General features: G+C 38.5%; 1 pseudogene across 1 annotated transcript; it reads left to right on the top strand.

The window, feature by feature from the left end:
• Positions 1-1,682: 1,682 nt before the first annotated feature.
• LOC311172133 (protein mago nashi homolog) lies at positions 1,683-2,131 on the top strand (annotated as a pseudogene). Its single transcript has one exon. The product of its transcript is annotated as a protein mago nashi homolog (transcript).
• The last annotated feature ends 12,864 nt before the right edge of the window (positions 2,132-14,995 follow it).

The following is a 14,995-nucleotide window of genomic DNA, read 5'->3' as shown; positions in this document are numbered from 1 at the left end:
TTTTACCCTTTTTTCACAAAACAACTTATACTGAAGTTTAAATTTTGGTGAAACGTAATGCTGTTAATTTTGTACTTAATACCAAGCTAATAAATAATCTTGCAGCCACAGAAAAGCAAGCACAGTAAGTAAAACATTGAAGACAAATGAAGAAAAGGCAAATAGGGTTCCACATTATTTATACCTAAGGATTGTGACCCAATCAAATACATAAATTACAGATTTCCCAGAGATACAGGAAGGAGTGTTCAGGAGTGCTGGCTTGTACTCCTGAATACTGGTAGTCTCAGGGAAGGATGTGAGCATACAGGACACAGTGATCCGAACCTTACAGCCAGCAGTACTCAGAAATGGTCTTTCTTAGATTCTTCTCATTTTTTGATTTCAGCAGTGTTATAAGAACGAACTAGTTCTTCTTGAGTCATTTTGGTGCCTTCTATTTGAGAAAATGCATATCCATCTGAAAGAGCCAAACACAAGGGAATCTGTTAAAAACAGTAATGCACATGAACATTCTGCTAACAGGAAGTGAGACTCATGCCAGACTGGGACTTACTGACATTGGCCAGGCCAGTGACTGAAGTGGGGAAAGTGGTCAGGTCTATGAAAACATGGTAGTCAAGTGGTTTGTAAGAGAACCGTTTAAGCATCCCCATTCTGAGGCCAAAATTGATCAGGGGGTAACAGAATATCAGTGTCTAATTTTTTTAATTCCCCCAGGGAGTCTGAAGTGTCACTATGTTCTGAGTGAGAATTTCCTGGAGGAGGCAGGCCTGAAGAGGCATCATGAAGCTCAGGGCTGTTTATATGAGATTGTGGCTGAGGCTGGACTGAGCAGCTCAAACAGTGGCCTCTGGGTCCTTGATCTCATTTTCTATCATATTTTAAGAGGAGGGGATATGGAAATGTCTGAATTGTGAATCTTGAAACTGGAACCAAGAAGAGTAGTCTATGAAGCTGAAAACATGCTGGGGGATTGCATTCAATGCTAATGTTAAATTGGGTGAAGAATCCATAATTGTAATATTTTAATTGTTTAACTATTTTAAAATGAGGTTGATTAATATAGGCTTACTCAAGTTCAAATGAACAATAAGGTCACTGGTAGGAATTCCTGGGTAATTAATTAATCAGAACTCTATCCCCGAGAGAATTAGTCATATAATCTTTTCTGAAAGTAGTGCTGATACTCACCAGGCAATATAGAGGACTTACAAGTATTTTCATATTCTCTAACTCTTGACCTTGACAGGTTAGACAAAAGAGCAATCACACACTTGAATGACATATTCGGATTAAAATACGACACAGAGCCAGGCAACTGCTGTTTCCTAAAACTTTCAGTGACAACCTTCGGGGGAAAGGCAGAGTGTATGGGGAGTAGCTCTCATTCCCAACAGATACCATGTTACTTTATTTTTATTATCCTTTTTGTTTGGTTTTTTTCCTTTCCCACTATAAAATTCTACACTCACAGCATCAAAGTCTTTCATCTAGGGACTTTTTTGGATGAATCTCAGATGGAAGAAGGGGGGAATATAAAACAACTTTTAAGTTTTCATGCCCACCTTGGGGCTAGTTAACTTTATACCAGAAAAAAAAAAGGGTATGCAAGTTTTCTTTGGATAAAAATTATTTGCATTGACCAGGACTTCGGTGGGCTTCCCAGGGACCTAAAGACCATGGCCAGCAATTTCTACCTGTGCTGCTATGTACTGCACAAGGGCAAGTTTAGACATGAGTTTCTGGAGTTTTAGTTTCTACTGGATGAAAAGCTTAGCTATACCAACAACAGCAATTATAAAAATGATGTCATGGGCAGAAAGAGGCTATGTGCACAAGAATGTAATGGAAGAATTGAGAATTATGGATGACAGTGAAATTGCAAAAGGTGCTGATTTTTTGTGGCCTCCCTGAGGAGATATGGTGAATGCAGGGTTGGCCAACAGGAGCTTGAATTGCAACTGGAGATGAACACGTTTCTTTCACTGCATCAAAAATTGTTTCTCTTATTGATGTAAATCAGTCAAAGGACCCGAAAAACCTTCCTGTATATTACTGTTTGGTATAGGACCTGAAATGCTTAGTTTTAAATCTTATTGGAATACCTTTCAAGATTAAACTGATCTAAATTGTATGTGTTTTTGAAGTTGTTTTTATATTTAACTAAGTGATAGTTATGGAAGATATGGGAGGGTTTGTCATTTCAGTTATTGGGGTTTTTATGAATGTGGAGCAAACAATTTTTTTTGTATGGAAAATAAAAATAAGAAAATGCATAAACAGGCTTATGGCTATCTTCACTTACGTCCAAATGAGTTGCACAGTCACCCCACATATTAAATTCTGTAAATAAAAGCTACCTTTCACTGAAATTTTACTTCAAAAAGATGTACCAAAGCCTGAAGAAAAACTACCTTTTACCTTTAAAATAGTATGTTTGGAATATGCTACAGGATATTGAAAATATGAAAATTTTACATGTGAGGATCTTATCATGGAGGAGTAGGAGATCAGAAACTGCACTTGCTTTAGACCAAACTCTCTAATTTCACAAATGTAACTGAGCTTTCTTTCCCTATGAGAATTATCTACTTTAAAAAAAAAATAGAGTTTCCATTTTAAAAAATATTGTGGTAAAAATACATGCAACATAAAGTTTACCTTTTTAAAGAATATTAGTTGCCCAGGTCAGTAGCAGTGGGTATACTGACCATGTTGCAACCCTCACCACCATCAATCGTCAGCCCTCTTCATCTTCCCAATCAGAAACTCCGTTACCATTAAGCTCTAACCCTTCTTCCCCTTCCCAGCCCCTGGCAACTATTTTACACTCTGTTTCTCTGAATTTGACACTCTGGGTACCTCTTGTATGTGAAATCACACAGCACTTGTCTTTTTGTGTCAGCCTTATTTCACTTAGCACATGGTCTTCAAGGAGACTGAACTAGCTTTTAGAGACTCATGCTTTCTGTGACTCGATGCCATCTTAGTGTTGGGGTCCACTTTACAGTACTCTACTTACGTGGGGCACTAGTATCAACAGAACTGTTGTGGAAGAAGACCCCGCAGTTCTGGGACATTAGGGTATTTTTTGCCTCCACCCTAAGAGTAAATCAAACACAGACTGACTTTAGTTCATTGGAACAGCTTTCAGAAGAATTTACTGGAAAAAATCAAGGTGCAAGGCGAAGTAGAATATCTTCCTCACATTTTGCAAACTGTTCATGTATTTATAGTAAAATGAATATTATCTAGATACTCTCAGCAAGATGCTTCTTCTGAAATAGCATTTTGTCATAGTATTTTTTTAAACAGCTCTCTGTTATTTTCTATAGAGTTGAACTGAACAGTGTCCTGTCAGCTCTCTGGCTTCCCAGAGCACCTTAGAGATCTTGTGGTATGTATTTTTAAAATATTTGTTCCAACTTCTTTTCCTAATGGCACAGATATACTACACTGGTTCAAGACTCTCGATAATATATGTCAGGAAAGGTCAACTCTAGGCATGAGAGAGAACTTCTCCAGATCCCATTGGAAATCCAAGTACTTTTTTATTATTAATTTAATAATTTAATTATTAAAAGGTTGTGATTAAAGATGACTAAAGTGTATATACAATAAAAACTTTTTTAAATCAGCACTATAAAAAAATAATAGCAATCCTACCTTTGATTGCAGGGAGCTACCTGGCTACTCTATTTACTGTTTACAATACTTTCTTAATTCAAATAATTTTCAAGGCTTGATGTCTTGGTATTTGTCTCTCCACTTGAGATCCCAAGGTTTTGGGTGCTTGATGTGGAGCATGAGGCCCTCCCTGCCTCAGGGAGAAGCTCTGACTTTGTGAGATGCCTCCTGGTTGTGGTCGCACACCAGGAATGGAGCTTTTGGCAAGACTGTATGTCTCTGTCCCTTTGTCTGCTACCCTTCTCCATGTGGCCCCTTTATTTAAATTGCTCAGCTTATTTTCAGAGGGAAATGTTTCATATGTTGCTGTAGATTCAGTGTGTCCACAGGAAGAGGTGAGTTGAGGATCTCAAAGTCCATTATCTTGGACCAGCCCCGCATATGTTTGTTTTTTTTTATTGCATTGGTTATTGAGGAGCATGTTTTAAATCTTCACATATTTATGGTTTTTTCCAGTTTTCCCCTTTAATTGATTTCTAGCTTCATATCTTTGGGGTCATAAAAGATGCTTGATGAGATTTTAATCTTTTTAGATTTACAAAGACTTGTTTTGTGGCCTAACCTATGATCTGTTTTGGAAAATGTTCCATGTGTGCTTGAGAAGAATGTATATTCTGGTAGTGTTGGGTGCAGTGGGGCTTTACCTCTATGTGATGACCTGCTCTTATTTTGCTGCTTTCAAGATTATCTTCGTTTTGAGTGTTGTGTCAGGTATCATGGTGAAGTCTTCTTTGGATTTTACGTCATCAGGTACCTTTTAACTTCATATGCCTGGATATCTGGACATGTATATTTTATTTTCTCTTCGATAAGTACTTAGAAATGGAGATGTTGGATCACACAACATAAGTTTATTTAAAGTATTAGAAATGAGTCAGTTATTCAGGGGGATTGTGCAAGAGTTCTAGGTGCTTTATATGATCACGAATACTTGCTGCTATGAGTACCAAGTACTCAGTAGGTGCCAAATACATGGGCATTGATTAATTACCCCATTCATTTACTTTATATTTGTTTGTACTTACAGCTTTGCTGCTCCCTCAATCTATTAAAATGTGCCTTTTGCCCTCTTTTCCCAGGCCACATCAGCATTGGTTTGGACCCTTTTCTCCATGCTTATGAAAGTACTCAAAATGTAGCAGGCATACATTATACTTTAAAGAGTCATTCTTTGCCTTATAATTCCTATATAAATATCCCAGATTCAACGAGAGTCCACTCAGAACTTCAAGACATGCTGAGACCACGTGGAAACCCCTAGAATAAAAATGTTACTGAGGCTCAAGGAACTCAAGATAATGCCCAGGTATGTCAGAAAATTGGAAGTTATCTACTTCTGGAAATAATTTGGGTGTGGAGATCGAAAATATTGACAACCATTTGATTCCTGTAAACCTCTGACATTCCTGGCATTTAGCCTGCTCTTCTTTAAGGCCATCAAATAAGGACTAATGGGAATGAGGCAGCAACTGCAAGAGCAAACATTTTTTATCTTCCCAGGCAGCAGCAGAAGGGGAACAATTCAAATCTTAAACAGACCCTGTTCCTTTCTTCTGCAATACAACTCCCTCTCCTCCCATATCCACTGTTTCATCTGGATGGGTGCAGGCGAGAGAGAGAGAACTGCTTTAGCCTCCATGTCCAAATCTTTATGCAAAAATTTGCGTGGGAAAGAACAGAAATTTGCAGATTCTCTGACCCATAGTAGATAAATGTTGCTGTTTCAACCACCAGAGGTAAAAATAAAGTTAGTGTGCATAAGCTTAATGCACCTTAGTTTTAGAATGTTAGCAAGGGATCCTGTGAAAAAGACAAAAAGCTTTCCTTAAAAATATGTTAGGTGAAATGGAAACATACCTTTTCAAAATGAGGCATTTCCGAAAGTATTTTGGTAACTGACATTAGAAAAGAAATCCCTAAGATGTCTCAAGCTGGTTGAATATATGTGCATATGTATGTTTGTATGTACGCACATATGTGTATATATGCCAGTGTGCACGTGCTGTGTCTGTGAAGGGACAGAGTGTGTAGGGCACTGTAGGCCATTGAAGGAATGTTGCTCTGAGTGAGGGGGAGGTAATGGGAATTAGCAGAGAGTGATATGATCCAATTTACTTTGTTCAAGCCTCCTTTCTCTGGCTGTGTGGGGAAGGGTGGAAACAGGAGACAAATAATAGAGACTGCAACAGAGCAAGGCAATAGTGATTGTGATTATTTCCCTAATTCTCAGTTTGCTTTGAAGTAGGCGTAACAGGATTTTTAAAAACATGATTTTTTAGGTGTTAACCGGAGGGAGAGAGTAGAAATGAGGATGACTTAAAGGTTTTGACCTGAGAAACTAAAGGAATGAAGTTGCCATCTGAGAGTAAGATCACCGGGGAATTGGCATGGCAAAATAGGCAGCTGCACTATTCACTGTTGTGCATTCAAAGTTCAAGATGCCTGTTTGATATGCTCTTAATAAACTTAGGAAATCATGGAGGATATGGAAATGTCTGGAAGGGAAATGTGGGAAGAAGAACAGGAATAATGGGTCCTTAAAAAAAATCAGAATAGAGTCTCACCTCCGTCTGACCGTTCTAGGAACATCAGTTTCTTGAACTCGGCTGCTTTCCATCTTTCGAACCTGCTCTAGTAAACTTCTGTTGATGGTATTTTTAATCCTGTATCACATGAGAAAGATAGAAAGAATGTAACACATGAACATTACATACTTTAAGTATTTGATTTCTTCCTTCTTAGATGATGGTTGGACATTCCTTGGTTACGAGCAGTATGGCGGTATGCAGTGCAGTGTTTCTAGTCTCCACTAGATACCCAGACTCTGCTTTCCTGGTAGCTGAGAAGCATTGCCAGAGAGATGCAGCAATGATAAGCCTTAGCTGTCAGCCACTGTAAACACTGCTGACTTTCTGCAAAGCCAAAAGCTCTCCCTGGGTGTGTGTCTAGGCTATAGAGCACCTAACTCTGGAGGAGTCAATTTGCTCAGCTCCCAGCTAGACAAGTATTTGAAGATTTATGGAACTGAAACAGGTTGAAAAGTTTTTTTCTACTAGGGTCATTTCTTTCAGAATCTTGATGTGTATATTCTCATTGAGGTGTGATACCTCCAGGCCTTACTTAGACCTAGGGCTAGTTGTGTCATTTATAGCAATTATGGTGGCGGTGACTCAGTAGTTCATATATCAAGAGATACTAGCTCTTGACCTCAAACATACAAGGTGGCCCAGACAACTGCTCTCTTTCTGTGGAAAGCAGTTTTCACTGGGATGCACATATATATTCGGCAATTTGTCACACATCTACTCATGCATTCCTTAAATTTCTTTCTGGAATCACATTTGGATGCCAAAGCAAAAACAGACAGTGTCTCTACTTTTATTAAGCTTCCAAGATAAAAGGAGAGAAGCTAGATGTCAGACAAGTGACATTACTTGTCCATTTCTCCACTGGTAATGTCAGATGAGAACAGGTATGATGGAAGAAGATCCACATGTCACCATGATGGCATGAGGTGGAGGTACAAGCTTCCCAAGGGCATCAGCAAAGCTCCCCTGAGGAAGTGGAGTTTGAGCTGGGGTAATGGAGAGTAGGCAGTAACTAGAGGAGAGTGGGACAGAGCATTCCATCCAGAGGAAACCCTATATACAAAAGCCCTGTGGAGGGAGAAGTGTAGTTAGCATCTCCTGAGAGACACAGGAGATGGGTCTTTATTTCCCAACAGCCGTCCCTTATATCCTCTTCTCTTCTGCCTTCCTCCTCACTCTTACCTTCAGAGTTCTCACTATGTTTATTGATGTTCACCAGCTGTAGAAAATATTTTATGTTATACAATTGCCTGCTATATAAAGGTCCTGTGTTTTTTTTAATCACTATTACTTGCTTTACTATTCAAAATTCTCTTAAACTGCCATTTTGTTGAAAATGGCTGCATTTCATCCTTTCTTATGACTGAATAGTTTTCCATAGTGTGAATATACTGCATTTTCTTGATCCAGTTGTCTACAACTAGACATTTAGGCTGCTTTCATATCCTAACTATTGTAAATAATGCTACTATGAACATTGTGGAACATGCTTTGTGTTTCTGTGTTGATGGTTTCATATTCTTTGGATAGAAGCCAAAGAATGGATTGCTGTGTCATACAATATTTCCATTATTAAGTGAAATCCTATTTGTTTTCCATAATGGTTGCACAGGCTTACACCAGTGGATGTAATAGGGTTCCTCTTTCTCCACATCCTCTCCAGCAGTTATTGGAAGTCTTTTTAATATGCGCCACCCTCATGGGCATGAGATGGTAACTCATTGTGGATTTAACATGCATCTCTTATTGGAAGTGATGATAAGTCATAAGTCTGTTGGCCTCCGTTAGTCTTCTGAATATCCTCTTTGGTGAGTTACCTGTTCACATCTGTTGCCCAATTATTAATTGGGTTCTTCATTATATATCTTGATTATTAATATCTTGTCAGTTATATGTTGAATAACTATTTCTACCATTAAATAAGGTGTTTTCTAAACTTGCTTTTTCATTCACTGTATAAAAACATTTTTAACTTCAAGAACTTCAAGTAATCCCAACAATTTACTTTTGTTTTTATTTTCCTTGCCATAAGGGTTGAATCACCAGAAACATCTTTATCTTTGATATCATAAAATATATCAATGTTTTCGCTTAAATATTTCATGTATATTGGTGCAGCTCTTAAATGTAAATCTTTAATCCACTTGGAGTGTATTTTTATAAATGGAGTTAGTGAGTAACCCAACTTTATTCTTTTATATGTGACTTTCCAGTTTTCCCAGCACTAGTTATGAGATAGACTATCCTTTATTGTATAGCTGCTTTATCGTACATTAGATGCTGATATATATGCAGATTTTTTTCTGGGATTTTGATTATATTCCATTTATCCATGTATCTATTTTTGTGTCAATACCATATTGTTTTTAGTACTGTTATTGTATAGTAAAGTTTGAAGTTGAGGAACATACGTCCATTTCTCTCCTTGTTTTCAGGACTGCTTTTGTAACTTGTGTCCTTTTAAGGTTCCATGTAAATTTCAATATTCTTTTTCAAATTTCTTTGAAAAACATTGGTGATATTTTTGATGCAGATCATGTGAAATTTATCATTTTAGGCAAGATAGTAGTTTTGATTGTATTAATTCTCCCCATCCATGAATGCCTTAGGTCTCTAAGTCCTTTAATAACATCCTATAGTTCTTTTTTTTCATAGTTATTTTTATTTATTTATTTTTTTAAAATAAATTTTATTTTTATATTCCCCATACAATTGCAATCCCCTTATTTTGACCCCCAATCCCTCCCCTCCCCACCCCCCACCACCCATAGAGTGTCTCTGGTTCATAGTTGTTTGTTGATTTTGATTTTCACTTTCTTGCAGTTATTCATTTTCCTGGTCCCTTACTTAAGTTTTCTAGATTCCTGCTATGAGTGAGACCATCCAGTATTTTTCTTTTTCTTTCTGGCTTATTTCGCTGAGCATGATCCCTTCCAGCTCCATCCATGTTGCTGCAAATTGCATGTGTTTATCTTTTTTGAATGCTGAGTAATATTCCATGGTATATATGTACCACATCTTCTTGATCCAGTCATCTATTTTTGGGCATTTGGGTTGTTTCCAAAGCTTAGCTATTGCAAATAGTGCTGCTATAAACATAGGGGTGCAGGTGCTCTTTGGAATTGATGTTTCTGTGTCCTTTGGGTAAATACCTAAGAGTGGAATTGCTGGATCATATGGAAGCTCTATGTTTAGTAGGTCCAGAAATCTCCACACAGCTCTCCATAGTGGTTGGACCAGTTTGCACTCCCACCAACAGTGCAGAAGAGTTCCTTTTTCTCCACACCCTCGCCAGCATTGTTGTTGCTAGTTTTTTTAATATGTGCCATTCTCACTGGTGTAAGATGGTATCTCATGGTAGTTTTGATTTGCATTTCCCTGATGACAAGTGATGTTGAACGTTTTTTCATATGCCTGTTGGCCATTTGCATTTCCTCTTCAGAGAAGTTTCTTTTTAGTTCTTCTGCCCATTTTTTGACTGGATTATTTTCTTTGTTTTTGTTGAGTCTCATCAGCTCTTTGCAGATTTTTGTGATCAGTCCTTTATCATTAGTGTTGGGTGCAAAAATGTTCTCCCAGTTGGTGGGGTTTCTCTTTGTTTTTGTTATTGTCTCTTTTGCTGTGCAGAAGCTCTTTAATTTGATGTCGTCCCAGCTGTTTATCTTTGCCTTCACTATCACTGCTTGGGTGATGTGTCTGTAAAGATGTCTTTGATGTGCATATCACATAGTGTTTCGCCTATATTTCCTTCTATGTATTTTATGGTTTCTGGTCTTATGTCTAGTTCTTTAATCCATTTTGAGTTGCTTTTGTGTATGGTGTGAGGTAGTGGTCAAGCTTATTCTTTTGCATGTAGTGACCCAGTTTTCCCAGCACCATTTATTGAACAAACTTTCTTTGCTCCAATGCATAGTCTTTGCTCCTTTGTCAAATATTAGTTGACCATAAATCTGTGGGTTTATTTCTGGATTTTCTATTCGATTCCATTGGTCTGTGTGTCTGTTCTTGTTCCAATACCATGCAGTTTTGATGAGTATGGCTTTGTAGTATAGTTTGAAATCTGGGAGTGTGATGCCTCCATTCCCTTCTTTTTTTTTTTTTTCAGGAGAGCTTTGGCTATTTGTGGTTTTTGGTGATTCAATATGAATTTCATCAATAATTGTTCTATTTCTTTGAAGAATGACATTGAAATTTTTATTGGCATAGCATTGAATCTGTATATTGCTTTTGGTAGGATGGCCATTTTAATAATGTTTATTCTTCCAATCCATGAGCAGGGGATGTCTTTCCATTTCTTTGTGTCTTCTTCTATTTCTTTTAACAGTGTTTTATAGTTTTCTTTGTATAGGTCCTTTACCTCTTTTGTTAGATTTATTCCCAAGTATTTGATTTTTTTTGTTTCAATAATAAAAGGGATGGTTTTTTTTTTTAAATTTCTTCTTCTTCAGATTTATTGTTTGTGTATAGGAAGGCTACTGACTTTTGCATGTTGATTTTGTATCCTGCCACTTGACTGAACTGATTGATGAGTTGAATTAGTTTTTCTGTGGAGTTTTTGGGATTCTCTATGTATATTATCATATCATCTGCAAGTAGAGATAGTTTGACTTCTTCTTTTCCTATTTGGATTCCTTGTATGTCTTTCTCTTGTCTTATTGTTCTGGCTAGGACTTCCAGTATTATAGTGAAAAACAGTGGTGAGAGTGGACATCCTTGTCTTGTTCCAGATCTTAATGGAAATGCTTTCAGCTTTTCACCATTGAGAATGATACTGGCTGTTGGCTTGTCATATATGGCCTTTATGATGTTGAGGTATGTTCCTTGTATCCCAAGAATTTCAAGGGCTTTTATCATGAATGGGTGTTGCACTTTGTTTAAAGCTTTCTCAGCATCTATTGATATTATCATATGGTTTTTATATTTCTTTTTGTTGATGTGTTGGATAATGTTGATTGATTTTCAGATGTTGAACCATCCTTGTGTCCCTGGCATGAATCCTACTTGATTGTGGTGAATTATCTTATGGATACATTGTTGGATTCTGATAGCTAAAATTTTGTTGAGGATTTTTGCATTAGTGTTCATTAGGGAGATTGGCCTGTAGTTTTCCTTTTTTGTGTTGTCCTTGTTCAGTTTTGGTCTTAGTGTAATGTTGGCTTCATAGAACGTGTTTGGCATTGTCCCTTCCTCCTCAATTTTTTTGAAAGAGTTTGTGAAAGATAGGCACTAATTCGTCTCTGAATGTTTGGTAGAATTCATTTGTAATTCCATCAGGCCCTGGGCTTTTGTTTTTGGGGAGGTTTTTGATTACCACTTCAATTTCGCTGCTTGTAATTGGTCTGTTTAGGTGTTCTATTTCTTCTTTATCTAGCTTTGGGTGATTGTAGAGTTGTAGGAATTTGTCCATCTCCTCTAGATTGTTGAACTTGTTTCCATATAACTGTTAATAGTAGTTACTGATTATTCTTTTGATTTCTGCTGTGTCCGTTGTGACTTCTCCTCTTTCATTTATGATCTTGTTTATTTGTGCTTTCTCCCTTTTTTCCTTTGTGAGCCTGGCTAGGGGTTTGTCTATTTTATTGATTTTTTTCAAAGAACCAGCTCTTGGTTTCATTGATCTTTTGGATTGTTTTTTTAGTTTCGATTTCATTTATTTCTGCTTTTGTTTTTATTATTTCCTTTCTTCTACTGGTTTTGGGGTTTTCTTGTTGTTCTATTTCTAGATCTTTGAGCTTCGAGATTAGGTTGTTTCTTTGAGTTCTTTCCTGTTTCTTGATGTGAGCTTCTATTGCTATATATTTTCCTCTTATTACTGCTTTTGCTGCATCCCATACTTTTAGGAAATTGGTGTCCTCCTTGTCATTCAATTGAAAGAATTTTTTAATTTCTTCTTTGATCTCCTCATTAGTCCAGTGGTCTTCTAGTAGTGTGGTTTTCAATCTCCATGAGGTAGGAGAGTTCCTTACCTTCTTTATGGTTTATTTCTAGTTTGATGCCTTCATGGTCAGAAAAGATGGTTGGTATGATTTCAATCTTGGTGTATCTGTTGATATTTGTCTTGTGTCCGAGTATGTGTTCGATCCTGGAGTATGATCTGTGTGCACTTGAGAAAAATGTGTACTCCGTTTTTTTGGGGTTTAGTGTTCTATAGATGTCTGTTAAGCCCAAGCGCTCTAGGTCCTTATTTAGAGCTTTAGTGTCTTTACTTATTTTTTGTCTTTTTGATTTATCCATTGCTGTTAGTGGTGTGTTGAAGTCTCCCACTACGTATGTGTTTTCTCTGATGTCTGTTTTCAGAGATGTCAATAGTTGTCTGATATATTTTGGTGCTCCTTCGTTTGGTGAATATATGTTAATGAGTGTTATTTCTTCCTGAAGTATTGTCCCCTTGATCATAATGTAGTGTCCGTTGGGGTCTCTTTTTACCTTTTTGAGTTTGAAATCTGTTTTATCTGATATAAGTATAGCTGTTCCTGCTTTCTTTTTCATCCATTTGCTTGTAGGATTGTTTTCCATCCTTTAACTTTGAGTCTATTTTTATCTTTTGTAGCTAAATGCGTTTCCTGAAGTCAGCAAAAGGTTGGGTTTTGTTTCTTAATCCAGCCTGCGACTCTGTGTCTTTTTATTGAAGAGTTTAGTCCATTTACATTTAGGGTTAATATTGATATGTTAGCATCTGTATTTGCCATTGTGTTTGTTCTTCCTTTGATTTCATTTATTTATTCTTTTAATAACTTTTTTTTTTTTGGCCTTCTTCCGTTGTTATTCATCCCTCTGAGGTTCTGGCTTTAGGACTCCTTGTAGTATTTTTTGGAGTGGGGGTTTAGTTGTAATGAAATTCCAGAGTTTCTGTTTGTCTGGGAAGGTCCTTATTCTTTCTTCATAGAGGAAGGAGAGCTTTGCAGGATAGAGTATTCTTGGTTGGCATCTGTTTTCTTGTAGTCTGTTGACTGTCCCTCCACTCTCTCCTTGCCCGTAGTGTTTCTTCGGAGAAGTCTGATGTCAGCCTGATTGGTTTTCCTTTATATGTTATCTGTTTCTTCCCTCTTGTCAGCTTCATTATTTTTTCCTTGTCCTGGATTCTTGGGAGCTTTACTATTATGTGTCTTGCTGTATTTTTCCTTTCATCGTGGAAGTTTGGTGTTCTTCTTTCTTCTTGTATATCAATTTTCTTCCCCTTCTTCACGTTTGGGAAGTTCTCTTCAATTATCTCCTTGAATATTTTCTCTGTTTCTACATCTCTCTCTTCTCCTTCTGGTATTCCTATAACTCTTATATTTCCTTTCCTCATGGAGTCAGATAATTCCTGAAGTCTTTCTTCGGTCTTTTTCCTTCATACTTCTCTTTCCTTTTCTGTTTTGGTTCTTTTTATTTCTGTGTCTTCAAGAGTGCTTATTCGTTCTTCCATTTCATCTATTTTGCTTTCATTGCTTTTCCCAGAGTTCTTTAGTGCCTCCATTAATTCGTTGATCTCTTGCATTTCTTTTACTTCCCTCTTTAGGGACTCAATTTCATTCTTCTTGTCGTTGATTATTTTTCTGTTATCATTGTTTTCCTTTATGAGTTCTGTCATTTTTTTAATCATGGCAATTTGAAGTTCTCTTTCTGGAAGGCTCAGAATTTCTTCCAAGTTACTGTCGTTGCAATCTGGGGGGTGGTTTTCTTTTTGTGGTGTGTTTTTTTCCTGAGGAGTTGCTAGGTTGCGTGTGGTTCTTCTACTCCCTACTGTCTGTTTTCTAATTTGCTGTATGCATTGGGACACTGTTGCTGGGACTGGCCGGCATCTTAGGTGAACTTCTCTGCTCCCCTCTAGCTCCTTTGGGAGCCATCTGTCGGTTTCAAGCAGTCTTTACTGAAGAAAGGTCCCTGTTTTAAAATGGCGATGCGGGGACACACTCCCCTGCGTGCCTGGTCTGCCCTGGCAGTGGGTTCCCGCTCCCCCTCTGGGCTCGGACTGCAGGCCAGAAGGGGCCTGGCATGGACGAAATTCCCTGCTCCCCTCTGCCTCCTCCAGGAGCCTTCTGCTAGTTTCAGGCAGTCTTTACTGGAGAAATGTCCTCAGTGAAAATGGTGATGCGGACGCACTCCCGGAGTGCCCGGTCTCAGGCACTCTCTTCTGCGCGCCCGGTCTGCCCCTTCCGTGGGTGCCCACTCCCCCTCTGGGCTTGGACTGCTGGTCAGAAGGCGCCTGGCATGGGCGAACTTTCCAACTCACCACTGGCTCCTCCAGGAGCCTTTTGCCATTTTCAAGCAGTCTTTTCTGAAGAAAGGTCTCTGTTCTATGGGGTCTTGGTGATTTTTTTTTCTGGTCACTAGGTGGCGCCAGAGATCTCTCCTAGTGTCCTTGGGAGCTGTTTTTTTCACCCCATGGGACGGGGAACAGAGTGGGAGTGTTGGGAAAAGCCTCAACGGCTTTGGGGTGCTGTGTCTGCCTTGTGCCCCACCGTTGTGGGGAACCCACGCCCCAAATTTCATGCCCCGGGTCTCAGTTCCAAAGCCCTCAGGTCCAGGAAGCGGGCTGTAGCCCAGTTCAGTGTCCGCAGAAATGGCTCCTTTTGCACCCCGCTCCCATGCCCGGGTGCCTGGTTTCTGATTACTCAGGGTGGGACATTCACCTCAGTGAGGACCCCCACAAGCCTAGGTCGCAGACACAGGGACCTGGGCAGGCACGATCCGTGTTTGCTTTTCAAGCTCGCCGCTTTCCCGCACAAGCTTAC

The sequence above is a fragment of the Talpa europaea genome (assembly GCF_964194135.1).
Source record: "Talpa europaea genome assembly, chromosome: 6".
Lineage (NCBI taxonomy): Eukaryota > Metazoa > Chordata > Mammalia > Eulipotyphla > Talpidae > Talpa > Talpa europaea.
The sequence above is the reverse complement of the archived record's forward strand: the minus strand, read 5'-3'. Positions and strand labels throughout refer to the sequence as shown.